This window comes from Ostrinia nubilalis, chromosome 4 (assembly GCF_963855985.1).
Source record: "Ostrinia nubilalis chromosome 4, ilOstNubi1.1, whole genome shotgun sequence".
NCBI classification, from domain to species: domain Eukaryota; kingdom Metazoa; phylum Arthropoda; class Insecta; order Lepidoptera; family Crambidae; genus Ostrinia; species Ostrinia nubilalis.
Window position 1 is genome coordinate 12,372,912 of NC_087091.1, and position 14,161 is coordinate 12,387,072.

Here is a 14,161-nt window from a genome sequence, read left to right on the forward strand (position 1 = left end):
CGCATTATCCGATGTCCTTCTTCATACCGAATTAGGGCAAAAGGAACAATGTCCAATTGTGTCAATTATCTTTTGAATCTTTAAGTAAAGCGTTTTAAGACAGAATACGAAGAACCATATTAATATGGTAATTTACTTGCATCATTGTTCCATAAATATAAATGTACACATTTTTTTTTTAATTTACTTTGTGTTATTTGTTCGGAATGCAAAAGTATCTGTATTTTGATATTTTCATGCGAAATAAAATTTACAGTCGTATTAAGCACCATTATTACAAAATGCTAGGCTTTAAGTGTCTTAATTATCATTTTTTGGTAATCTCCATATACAATCGACATTGATTATATCAAGAATAGTGCAAAAAGGAACATTTTCGTATTTTAACGTGTTGAAGTGCGCTGTGGACGGATGTTCTTGCCTTGGAATGGAATACTACCGTCGAAAACCATCTACTGGATATGCCAATTACGTTTGTACTAAAATAACCAGAATAGGTATATTCAATTAAGGTATAGTTGTGACCGTCAACATACACACGATTGATGATTTAAGATGTTAAGCCTACAAAATCTACTAAAAACATTGTTATTACAGATTGATATTGTGCTGTGTACTATCCTTAAATATTTAAATAAATGTACCTATTGCGCTTATCTAAGTATCTGCTACCTAAGTACTTACCTCTTCTCGAGTCCTTCGTTGATTTTTTGAACCCTCATAATTAATTGTGGTCGATAGACAAAAGAATGTTAACAATAGTGTTTTTTTTATGCATAACATGGCAGTTAATTGACCACAATCGCACCTGATGTTAATTGGGATGAAGTCTAGGATGGTATAATTAGTCTAGAATTTAAATAATAAACAAAATAATGTGTCAGTTTCGTAGCTATACAGTACTTAATTAAATAATAATTTCTATGTGTGTTTGTAAGTCAATAATATTCTTGTAATTATTATTAACAGTCATTGTTTACAATTAAAATGTGTCACCACTGTCAGATGTTAAAGAAGGCTCGAAAGTGTCATACATAAGTGTTGGAAACAAAGAAACTATTAAAACATCAGGTAATTATGAGTAAGCTGGAATATTTTCCTAATACTTCATAACTCAATGTGAACTTAGTCATAAATGCTATACCTACTTGGATTTTAAATATTTGTCTTTGTATTAGCACAATCTCATAAATGGGATATAAATAGGTAATGTAAGTATGATTTATGCTAAATTACAAAAAAAAAAAACAAATTCACACAAAACTGACACTGGCACTGACACTGACATATTATTACCAAAATTTTCCACGCTGGTAACATCAGTGTGCCTACCATGAGTTTACGTTAGGTGAGCTCGCTAGCGAATACGTCAAAAAATTCTATGAAGATTTTATTTCTTGAAAGTAGCCACTAGGGGCGCTGCACAATATGTCATACATTTAAATGTCATTTTTTTACGCAGTCGCTAGCGAGCACACCTAACGTAAACTCATGGTAGGCACACTGTTCTGTTTTAAGTGTTGAAGAAGGTAAGTATAACTGCCCCCTTAGACAAAACGCACTTTTTGATCGAATCGAAAATCGAATCTGTCAAAACTCCATACAAAAAAGGGGCTTTTCGACCACTTATCGACTGGTTTGCGATTATAATTTGCACTTTGTCTAGACCCACTGTACTATACATCAAGCTTTGAACAACCTTCAAACGACCTGTCAAACCAAAAATCAATTAGTGGTTCCAATGAGCGCCTTTTTGTTGGTTGTCTGCATTTTTTCCCATTGATACCATCATCAGTCATATTCTTTTATTTTTATTAAAATTTCATACACAAAGGCACACAAAAAACTGACATCAATAAAAAATACAATTTTGAACCAAATCTTGATTATGATTTTATCACGTTTAACTTTGCGTCCTACAGCTAATGTCGCATAACTCTATGTAGATGTTAATATTTTTATAATTAAAATTATTAAAATTGGGCTTTTGTTAAATCAGCGGTGTTTGTTTAATTTGCTACGGTCGTTAATGTTTATTCTGTCAGTTTCAATAATATTCAAACCATTTTTATACACACGTGTAATTTTATCAGGCTAAATGCAGAGTGCAGACACAAGACTGGTAAGACAGAAGATGACTATGATTCGTAGAGACATTTTTTTTTTATCTCATCTTAATCATTTATCATTATCATTATTATAACGATTGGCCATTATCTAGCGTCCTGCAGTTCGTGCTACTTCACGTATTTAAAGCCATACTACTAATAATTAAGATTTGTAAGATCTGAAAATAGTGAACATTTCCCGATATCTTATTACTAAGTAACCACCCAAAAGCATTACACAGAGCGGACGAAAATATTTCAAGACTAACGGCCGCCCGCGATTTCGTACGCGTGGATCGCGTTTTACCACCTTCATCTATCTTACGCGGTTTAGATTTTTTCATACAAATGTTTTTTCCCGCGAACTCCCGTTCCCGTGGGAATTTTGCAATATCCTGTTGTAACTAAGCTTTAAGTTTACTAAAATACCTGCATAACAGATTTCAAGCGTCTAACTTAAGCGGTTTAGATTTTTTCATACAAATGTTTTTTCCCGCTAACTCCCGTTCCCGTGGGAATTTTGCAATATCCTGTTTTAACTAAGCTTTAAGTTTACTAAGATACCTGCATGCCAAATTTCAAGCGTCTAACTTAAGCGGTTTAGATTTTTCACTCAAAAGGATTTTCCTGCTAATTCCCGTTCCCGTGGGAATTCCTATGTATACTATAACCTGCCCAGGAGTATGAAGAATAATTGAACCAAGTTTCGTTAAAATCCGTCGAGTAGTTTTTGTTTCTATAAGGAACATACAGACAGACAGACAGACAGACAACAATTTTACTGATTGCATTTTTGGCATCAGTATCGATCACTAATCACCCCCTTATAGTTATTTTGAAAATATATTTCATGTACAGAATTGACTTCTCTACAGATTTATTATAAGTATAGATAACTATTTTAATTAAGTTCTGACTTAACTAATATCATAATTATAATTTCAGAAGAACGCATTAATGTTTGTTAATTTTGCCATTTGCAATGATATTGAGAATGTTTAGAGCTTTACAGTCCAGTGCAATGAATTTGGGTTGCTTAAACAATTCACATCTTTAGAAGGCTATGGTCATCGTACTAAAATTACACTAAAGCTGAGGGTCCATCATTGCACTGCATTACAACATTGCGACATAACGTCGTATTGCGAGCAAAAATACCTTTATCATAAATGGATTATTGCGAAGATACACTACAAACAATTATAACTTAACTTGACCATAACATATCTTTTTAATAAGTCCCTTGAGAACTTATTTCCGACAGAACTGTACCTATGCCAAACTTTATAAGGTAATAACTGCATTTTCACATGAACCGAATGTTTTGCACGCGAGTGTAACCAAGCCGAAGGATAATTTCGTCCCACTTCACATGGATAAGCAGTGCATGTTTATGTGGTATTTTGATTATGCGGTGAGCACTAATAAATTAGCACTAAATGGACTCCAACTGGCATCAAATCTTCAACCAGTAATAATGTTTATTAATCCTGAATCTAATAACCTGCCTACATTGTAAGTGCCAGTAGTAGTAACTTCTGATTTTCTGAATAACTGTGAATATAGATCGTTGTAAATAGATTATTTAAATGTGTCTGCTTTCGATGAAATTATGATATTTTCGTAACAGTATTTTCATGATTAACTGGGGCTGGAGTGCTCGTGCAAGAAGGACTTTACCGTAATATTATAAGTATCGATTTCCTCCCACTTCCACGAAGAGGCGTACATTACTCATTGAGACTAGATGGAAATTGACACTGATAAAGAAATAGTAGCTGGGATTTTCCGACTTATTTCTAATGCAAGACAAAATACGGAACCAAAAATGAATAATTAATGCACTCCAATTTTATTATAATAAAACGAACAACTACATTCCACTTAGTCCACTCAAAAGCAGCTTAGAATGCATGAGCTAGTAGGTACCTAAGCAATTTCTTCAGAAATGGGACGTATAGTACGAAAATGGATAGGAATTTGAAAAAAGTGTTTAGGACAAAATAACTAGAAAAGAAATTGCTTAGGTACCAGCTCACGGACTCTACACGCCCTTTTTGGTCACTTTTTGAGTGGACTAATTCGTATTTACTCTTTTGTTTATTCAATTTCACCACGCGCATGTCAAAATCAGCTGATTTACGATATCCAGTGACTATTGACCCCGACGGCCTTGTCGTTGGGTAAGTCCTCGACAACGACAGGGGTCAACTTAAGTGCCCACTCGGGTCAAATGTACGACGAAATTGACGTTTGTCGCAGGTTAAGAAACCTTCGCTTTGAAATCTATTAATCGTCTATAGAAAGTTGTATTAAATATAAAAATGTGTATAGTGTTCATAATTTATATTATTATACTCTATTATTACTTATGGCGAAGAAGAGATCAAAAAGCGTGTTTCACGTATTATTTTCAGTATCATAACATAAAATATGAGAATAATTTTGCATTCTGAAAATTAAATGTGCTTTTACTCCTCATTGAACCGTAAAAATTATATTTAGTTGAGTAATTATTCGTGCTTATACTGAAATTAAACTTCTCCTAAAAGGAAAACTCTTCAATCGAAGGTAGCTAACTAAAAAAAATATCGTCTCTACTTACTGATACTTGTGTCCTTATCACAAGTATCAGTAAGTAGAGACCGACTTTAACGCCTTTAAGAAAAATTATTATTTTTTTATTTAGGCACTTAATCGTACTAACAGCTTATCAACCTAAGTGCAAAAATAAACTAAAACATAAGGGCATGTCAGTCAAGCCATCGGTCTCGATTGTCTACCGCTGTGCGCTGGTAGTTTTCCGCAATGAATTATGTGAGCAACCTTTAGCATGTCATGTAGTCCACTTGCCTACGCTTCAGAAAATATATTTATTAATTGATATGGCAATGACGGCCGTTTGGTGTAGTGGTTCAGAACGGACTACTATGCCGAGAGGTCCCGGGTTCGATTCCCGGCCGGGCAGAAATTGAAATGATGAATTTTAATTTCTGTGACGGGTCTGGGTGTTACTATGTATAATATGTATGTATTTAAAAAAAAAAAAAAAAAAAAAGTATATAAGTAGTATATCCGTTAAGCTAGCACCCATAACACAAGCATATTAATTGCTTACTTTGGGGCTAGATGGCGCTGTGTGAGATTGTCCAAAGATATTTATTTTTTTATTTTAATGATATACTACCATATTAACCGTATTTTCTGAAATAAAAAAGAAAAAAGAATGGAAGGGTTAGGTATTCAATGAACATAGCAAATTATTTATTTTTTTTGTTCAAAATATTTGATTGTTTTGTGATTCGATTGTGTGTTATTCAAAAATGATATTAAACAGACAAAAATTAAGCAACAATTTTCCAATAAAAAAAAATTACTTAAATTATATAAAACGTAACAAATGGAATAGGTGTCCTCCTTTACCTACCTATTTTAATTGGCTAATAATTGAAATAAGTATAAAAACATTAACTCTAGAAACATGATTAGAGTGGACTTGCTTCTTTGCAATAATAACATTTCCTTATTTATGTAGTTTCTTGATGAATAAAAATTCTAGGAAATAATTAAGATAAGCTGGAACTGATTTATATTAAAAATTATACAGACCACGCCTAATAGGCCTGCCTTGAATAAATAGCTGCAACATTGTATTGTATACTTTGAAGTTGCTCTGAATGTCATTATGTACTTTAAAACTATTACTATGCATATGTAGGATGTGCCCTACATGCATAATGTTATGGGACACTTTATTTTCATCGCATTTCTTGCCTAGACTTTCTGACCTAGAAAGTAAACCTAGTTCGATATTATCACTAATCTTGAGTATTATGGGCATAAATACCTATTGTTCTTACGTCATTAAGTAAACGATTATGGAGCAACACTAGTAATGTGATATGATGCACTAATCCGCAACTCTTTTTGGTGACTGTATCTGCGGTAAGGCCCTTTACACGCTGCAGTTTTTTAGTTGCTGGCGTATTTCACTTGTTAGTATCTCACATAAATAGCTGATCGCGATACTAAACGCACTTTTTATCGTAGTGTGTAATCAGCCTAAGATGACTGAATGTGAAATAGGGCTGCCTCCTTTGGTCACTCTTGAGAGAGAATGCCTGCTGGCATTAAATAAATTTTTACGTGTAAAAAATATTAATGAAATAAAATCGATGGGTGCCGGGAATAAAGCCACAATCGACAAAACACAATTTTACAGGAGAAGAGATTTAGTGACAATTTTGAATAATACTAAATTACGAGGCGTATCCAAACGGTTTGTATATCAAACGATGCGTTATTTTTTCTGGAGTAACATTTAATGTGAATAAGTTTATAGTGCTTAGAATATACCATAAAAAAGGTAGAAATACATATTGCCGCTTCATACATTGAAAGTTGGTTCCGTATGAGTCCATTGTGGTTTTATTCCGGTAAAAAGTGTGCAATTAATCAAACAGCAATAGTGTATTGCAGCCTCGGGCGCTGATCTGAAGGATACAGTAATAGCCGTTTGCTTGTAGAAGATTTAAATAAAAGTTTTAACATTGTATATGGCACGATTATTCCGGTCAACAAATTTTAAATGATGAATGGGAATAACGATTCAATATCCATAGTGCTTTTGGTAAATCAGGCAGTTTCAAAGATAAAATTCTGAAAAAAATTCAAAAGGTGTATAGGGGGTCCCTATACACCTTTTGAATTGAACTTGCAGTTTTCTAAAATCACTTAATCGGAAAACTGCTGCTATGGCTATTGCGGCTTTATTCTAGGCACCCATCGAAATGTATCACAACACAAAGGCAATGGATTTATCCTACTATTATTTAGGCTGAAAACCCTGACAAAATCAATCCAGCTATTGTGTCAAATACGGCTGTCTCATTCGGCCTCTTTAGTTCATAATCGGATAATGACATTATAATACAGACGTGTATCAAATTGATTGATTTTATGTATACCGGAGCGGACGCACGCCAAAATCAATTTTGTTGCTATTGAATTTGAATGTGTATAGCCTGACCAGGAACATAAAAACCCTGACATAGAGGCGCGTCAATTGCATTTGATAGTGCAACACTGAGTACAGTCGTACCTGTGTTAAATTAATAGGCTAACTTTATGTATCAGGATTCAGGATTACGGGCTAATTTGATATTTTCATAAATTAACGAAAAAAAATTATTATAGGTAACCTGGTTTAAATAAATTAAATGAAACCATCAATCGAGCTGGTAGGATTTATTTTATTATTCATCAATAATCAAATTCAGAACTTGAATAGTCAACTGCAATGTCTGCTCATGAACGCTTCAAACTCGGTACTTCTTTCCCAATTCCATAAAATTCAACACGAAAGTGACAAATTTTTTTAAAATAGGTACTAGTTGAAACAAACCACAGCAAATTTTCATAGTCGACTGTACTATACGATAAACATGTCAGTCAATTTGACAACCTTTGTCGGAAACATTATTCAATGAAAATATTGTCCAAACCCTTAGTATTTCTCTTCGACAAATACTTTAACACATTGTGAACCACTTTTCTTTCACGACTATAAAAAGATATTAGCAATTTAATTCACAAAATCAATTGCGCACATTTAAAATAAAGTTTGTTTACACTTTGACAGCAATAGACTGACATGCAAGATGACATGTCAATGAAGTTTTCAGTTACTGTTGCCATTAAAAGAAATTAGTACCATTAGTTTTCCGCAACATGGCGAGGGTTTTTATGTTCCTGGTCGGGCTATAGCATGCGTATATCGTGCGAAAGAGATGAGAATGAATTTTTCCAATGCCAAAATGAATTAGATTCAGAGTCTGGCACTCTGCACCAAGCTTACTGCTGGATATATTTTTTGTGCACCGCCTACTTTAATTTCTATTTGTTTCAAAAGTTGACTAGATACCTAAGTCAATAAAATTTAAACGAGTATATTATTATGTATTGTGAATACAGCAAGGCATGGCAAATGTAACTCATGGTGAATCTGAAACCAAATTGATGTTTCATCGAGATTTTCTCGTTCATTTAACGTCTCTACAGGTCTCTACTTACGATTGTTGACAATTGGTTAAACCTGTGGCATATTGAGACATTTATATAGTTTCCTTCGTATTTTAAATATACAAATCCATATTTTACGCAAAAAAATGTTTCAAGGACTTCTTATTCGAAATAGTCCCGTGTGACACTTAACTATTGTTTATTCCACAAGAATCGAACTTCATTATTTGAGGTCATTCACTTCATGACTATTCGCCGGACAATATTCAATTACTTGGGCTTAGATCGTGTCTACGATTCTATCTAAAGGTGTAACTTTGACTCTAATACGACAGCTAAAGAGCTTAAAGCGACGAACTCTATATTGTTATGTAATTATTATTCATAAATTGTGACGTACCTAGAGATGTGCCGCTGAGAAAGTTCTCGTTCCCGGCAATATTCCCAGTGAGAATATTCTCGAGAACCGAGAACGCTCCCGGGAATATTCTCAGTGTTCTCGACAGAATACATTTAGTTTTAATTTTAATTTTGTTGTTTATATGTGATATTATTTGTAATGTTTCGATGATTTATTAACTGGGCGTTAAGACTAGTCGTTATAAACAAAGCATGAAACGTGTGAGTGAGATATTGCTGTCTTGCTCACTCTTTTCGTGGCGAACGCGTGCTGCGGCTCTAGGACTCGGCTACGGTATTTGAACATCAGTGTGCCGCTGAGTTTTAAGGCCCTTGCCACCCTGGAGGATTGCAAGCGGATTCAAAATGGATTTAAAGCGGAGCGGCGACGCGACGAAGAAGCCGCGTGAAAATATCGTGAAGCTTCCCGAAGGCTGCCCAGCCGAGCTGGATTCGATGATTGACCTTTCTTCGAAGATGGACCTACCTAACTGGACTGTTTGTCCCAGGTATACATTATTGTCAACAACTTCGAGTGTAGAGTCTCCAACTTTTAGAGGAGTGGGTGCAACACGGTCTTTAGACATGATTTTTAAATCTTGTCCATGTTCATTTTGAGACCCACTTGTTGCGAGACTCTATTGAGGTCATCGAGCATTGTATCTAGATCTTCCACGATCTCAGCCATGACTACGATATCGTCTGCTGTCTGGGTGATGTACTCGCCGTTGATATTTATGCTGAATCCGCTCCAGCCCAGAAGCTTGAAAACATCTTCCAGGGCGGTGGTGATGACGTCTCCCTGTTCTCACCCCTCGCTGAAACTGGATAGGTTTCGGGTCCTGATCTTAAAACGGACTGTTACTGTGGCGTGTTTGTACAAGCCTTTCAACATTTTAATGTATCAATAGTCAATTTGGCACACTTGAAGAGACTGAAGCACTGCCCATGTCTCAATCGAATCGAAGGCTTTCTCATAGTTCACAAACGCAAAGTGGCTGATTATACTCCTTGATCTTCCGTATAATCTACCGTAGCGTATATTATTATTAGAGATGAAACGGATAGTTGTTTGGCCGGATACCGGATACCGGATATCCGGCGAGCTGCTAGGCCGGATAGCCGGATATCCGGCGGCCGGATAGTTGGCCCATTGTCTTGTTGCATGTCGTGACGAGTTTAGCGCCGCACAGGTGCTTCGAACGCGATTAGTGGGTCTAGTAGACTGGACAAGACAAGTTCGAAAATCGAATCCGTCCGAATAGAATGTCAGACTTTGCCACTTGTGTAGGGGGCAGATCAATTCGGGTGATTTTGGTTGCCATCGTGAGTGTTTGATTGAATAGCTAAAATTAAATTACTCGCTGCGTAATCTGACTGAACTGCATCATGTCATCAGATCATCAGTGAAAAAAGATCGCTTGTTTTATTTGGAAATATTTCGACATTAACAGATATTCAGATATCCACAACTTATCCAGAAGTGGCGAAATAGGCCCTTACTAAGCGATTGTGAAATGTGCCCCTAATGTCAAATAAGAATAGTTTAAAAAACTAAAAACACGGTTTTAATTATTAACAACATAAAAAGCCAAAAATCATCAGGACCCTGGACATCATCTAGCATTAAAGTGCTCGAAAAGACAAATCCAACGAACCCAAACTCGATGAGTTTCCGCCGTTTCGTTTAGGAGTTCTTTTGGCCACCTTCCAGTCCCATCATCAGACCAGCTGGTACCACAATATTGTATTGTCATTTCTAATCTACATATAATTGCCAAGTTTCATGATGATACAAGACTTAGAAGTGCGTGTAATTCAGATTCTAAGATTCCATTACATAGTTAGTTACATACACGACGACCTAATATGAGCGTGTTAAAAACGGAAAAAATTACAGTTACATTATTTAATTACGTGTAAAAATAAATTTCTGTCATCTTATATTATCATTAAAACGACATTTCACAACGAAAAAAATAAAATATAATAAAGGTGCAGTTGCCGGGAATATTGCCGAGAAAGTTCCCGAGAATATTCTCGGGAACACTGAGAATATAGCCTTCCACTGCAAATAGAGTGTATTGTTTAATATACACTTATCTGTTGACTTAATTTAATACTATTTTACTTATGAAAGTTTGTTTATTTCCATTTGATAAACATGATTCTCAACCTTTCTCACTTAGGAGAACGCTCCCGGGAACGCTCCCGAGAATATTCTCAGTTGAGAGAGCGTTCTCGGGAACGGCACATCAATAGACGTACCAAAAGAATAAGATGATGATAATTTATTACAGATAGGCATCGTGTTTTTTATCTGCAGTTTACAATTTGAATTTTCTTTAAATGCAGTTCTCTTTATTTTAAAAAATAAAGGAATGTTTTCTTTTGGTAATTTTTTCTGTTTACGGTATTAAGAGTAGGTACTTTCCCAGTTAGCATTTCAAAATTCCATCTAGTACTTATATTAAAATGTAGGAAGTAAATAATCATCGTGACTACGGCTCGACATTTTGGTTAGCATTCATCATTAATGATTAGAGAATTAATTTTATTTATTTATTTAAATTATTTGAAAAATGTAACGGCCATTGCCCTACAAAACTACAAGTGTATTTTAAGCAAACATTGCATTAAAAATCTCAGTTAAACATTTTTTTTTTTGGTTCAGTAACTAAGTACTTTATGTTAATGTGCCAATATTTTATTTTAAGTACCTTTATAGTTTCAATAAGTAGGTAAATTATAATTGCTTTTATGTACTCATAAGTCAAAGGAAAATGTTTCTTATCCTGTAAATAATAAACAAGAATTTCGAGTGAACATTTAAAAATGTTTCAATTGTTCATTGAAGTAATAAACTCATAATATAGGTATTTGGATACGGTAGGTGTTACAATTATTGAGTATTTTGTAAACATCAAACAATAATAGCATCTCTAAAATTTATAAAGGTATCTACTAGAACACGATTTTAAACATTAACATTAAATTACCAAAATATCAGCTTAAAGAGAAAAAAACTAACTCATTCCATAAATATCACCACTAAATGGTAATTTAAAAAAATCACTTATGCTCCATCATCAAGACTAAAATAAACAAGCGACAGGCAAAAAACAATAAAACTTTTCTCGCAATGACAAGTGACAACACTATCTCCCATGCATTCAAATTAACGGCCCAATTTTTCGACTCAAAAACCGCAACGTGCTGGAAAAACGCACTTCTAACGCTTAATAAGACGTTATGTGCCCAGATGTAAGGCCATTACATTTGTGATGTCTGACATAAAATATCCGTCACGGGCAACGATTTCGCATTCGTTTTATAAACATTATGTTATGCAGAGAAAGCTATACCTACTCTTAAAATTACGTTGCATAAGTAATTTTGGAAATAATTTTGAGATTTCTGAAGCTTCATTCTACACGACTGCATAAACGCACCCAAAAGCATATAAAAAAGTGAGCACGCACCCTTTAATAAAATCACCGGTGGTTCAAAACTGTATAGAATCACTCGTAATATTTCGATCACTTCACTTGTTAGCACTACTCAGGCGTCTGCTAGCGGTGTCTTCCTCGCGACGCGCAGGCATCAACTGCTTTGAGGCGGCGCTCGCGCAACCAAAACAGTGCCCGATAACGATAGTGCCGATTACCATGGATATAAAACAACGGCAGTATGACAACACTAGTCGCAGCATCCGACTGACCTTTACATAATTTCAGAAGCCTCTCACAACATACATATAAATAAATGTTCGTGTAATTTTCAGCACGATGCTTGCATCATCGCATAACTCTTAATTAAACTAATTAAAACGCATGCAGACATATGTTTAGCACATTGTTTTACACAAATTGGAACGATTTGTTGCTGCACATTGAAAATTAATTTCGTATATTTATCTACAATTTGCTGAGTTAGATGCTAGGAAACAGTTAATTGATCAGTTTGCAAGTAAATAAATATTTAACGTCGTTCATGATTATTTACAGTCTGCAACAGCTATTTCAGTCTTTGGCCCTAAGTGCAAACAATCAAAGTAAGATAAAAATAAAGTAGTAATAAAAACATGGACACCATATTCGCCATTAAAGATTAAATTAGACTACCTTAAAAACAATATACACATTTATAAGATAGTTAATAAACTAGATTGTAAAACATCTAAACGAATAGGTACATAGTAGGTATGAATTTTGCATAGGGAACTGTATAAATAAAATAAAAGAAAGTATTATTTTGTTTGCTGTTCTTTTGGCATGTATACCTTCATACGCCAACACCATGACAAGCCCAACCATAATATTTACGAAGCAGCACGCAAGGCCCTGTCAGGTGTCAAAACGGTTGAGTAGTTCACTGAATTAAAATACCAATTTATGTAACTTGTTGAAAAGGTAACAGTTTAATGATACTCATCCAATTATACTCTTCTCTTCACCTTTTCCTATACTTAAAAATTGCATAACAGAATAACAGTCGACATATCAAAGTTTTCTGTTACGCGAACTCTATGAAAATTTGTTAGGTCATTTGATTTTTTATTACATTTCTGACAAACGTTTTTTGCAATAATAACGTTTATCATTAATAATTATTATTACATACAGTACCTGCACTACTTAATTACTGTGATTTCTTATGTGTTGCAACCATTTAATTAGAGTAAATAATATAAATTGATTCTGAAATATTTGGCTTTAAAGGTACCTATTTATTTCCAGTATTTCTGTAATCACTACATTGTATAAAACAAAGTCGCTTTCCGCTGTCTATCCCTTTGTATGCTTATATCTTTAGAACTGCACAATGGATTTTGATGCGGTTTTTTTAATAGATAAAGTGACTCAAGAGGAAGGTTTATAGGTATAAAACATGCATATTATAAAAGAGAAAAGCCGGAAAATTCCATTGCAACCGTGCGAAGCCGAGGCAGGCCGCTAGTTAAGACCACAAACTTGGAATTCACAGGTTTTGACTCTTGTTTTAGCAATCTCAGTAGAGTTCAAGGGAAGGCTTTTTAACCTTGAAGTTACCGTAGTACCTACTGTAGAAGGATACTGACTGATAAAAATGGTTTTGGCCAATCTCAAAGTCAAAGTTAGGTCTTGTCTATGAAAACCATTACAAACCGGTTATAGGGAATATAGAGCAAACTGTAAGTTCAATAAAGCATCTATCAGTCTTCATTCGTCTTTTGCAAGACACATTGGTCTTATGTCATTCGCATACCTTATCTCCCTTATCAATCAGTATTACATAAATAATACGGCACGTACCAATACAATTTAAGACTTATACAAATTGCCCCTCATTAGCTTCGATTATCTTGATTCTAAGAAACTCCTCTGTTTATTGATGCACGTTTTATGAAAGACTAGCTGTGCTCGCGACTTCGTACGCGTGAAAACAGTTTGAATTTTAATATTTCCCGTATTTGCAACATTTTGCTTTACTGCTCCGCCCCTATTGGCTGTAGAGTGATATTGTATGTATAGCCGAAAGCCTTCCTCGATAAATGGGCTATTCTAAATAGTAATAATTTTTCAAATCGGACTAGTAGTTGCTGAGATTAGCTCGTTCAAGCGAACAAGCAAACTCTTCAGCTTTATAATATT

At 34.6% G+C, this 14,161-nt stretch overlaps 1 protein-coding gene across 1 annotated transcript in view; it reads right to left on the minus strand.

Annotated features, from left to right (window-relative positions):
- LOC135071148 (uncharacterized) overlaps positions 1 to 12,152 on the minus strand; it is a 52,896-nt gene extending 40,744 nt beyond the window's left edge. The window contains exon 1 of the mRNA XM_063964918.1: positions 12,011 to 12,152. The gene's annotated coding sequence lies outside the window, so the exon portion shown is untranslated. The remainder of the gene's footprint in view (positions 1 to 12,010) is intronic.
- Positions 12,153 to 14,161: the final 2,009 nt, after the last annotated feature.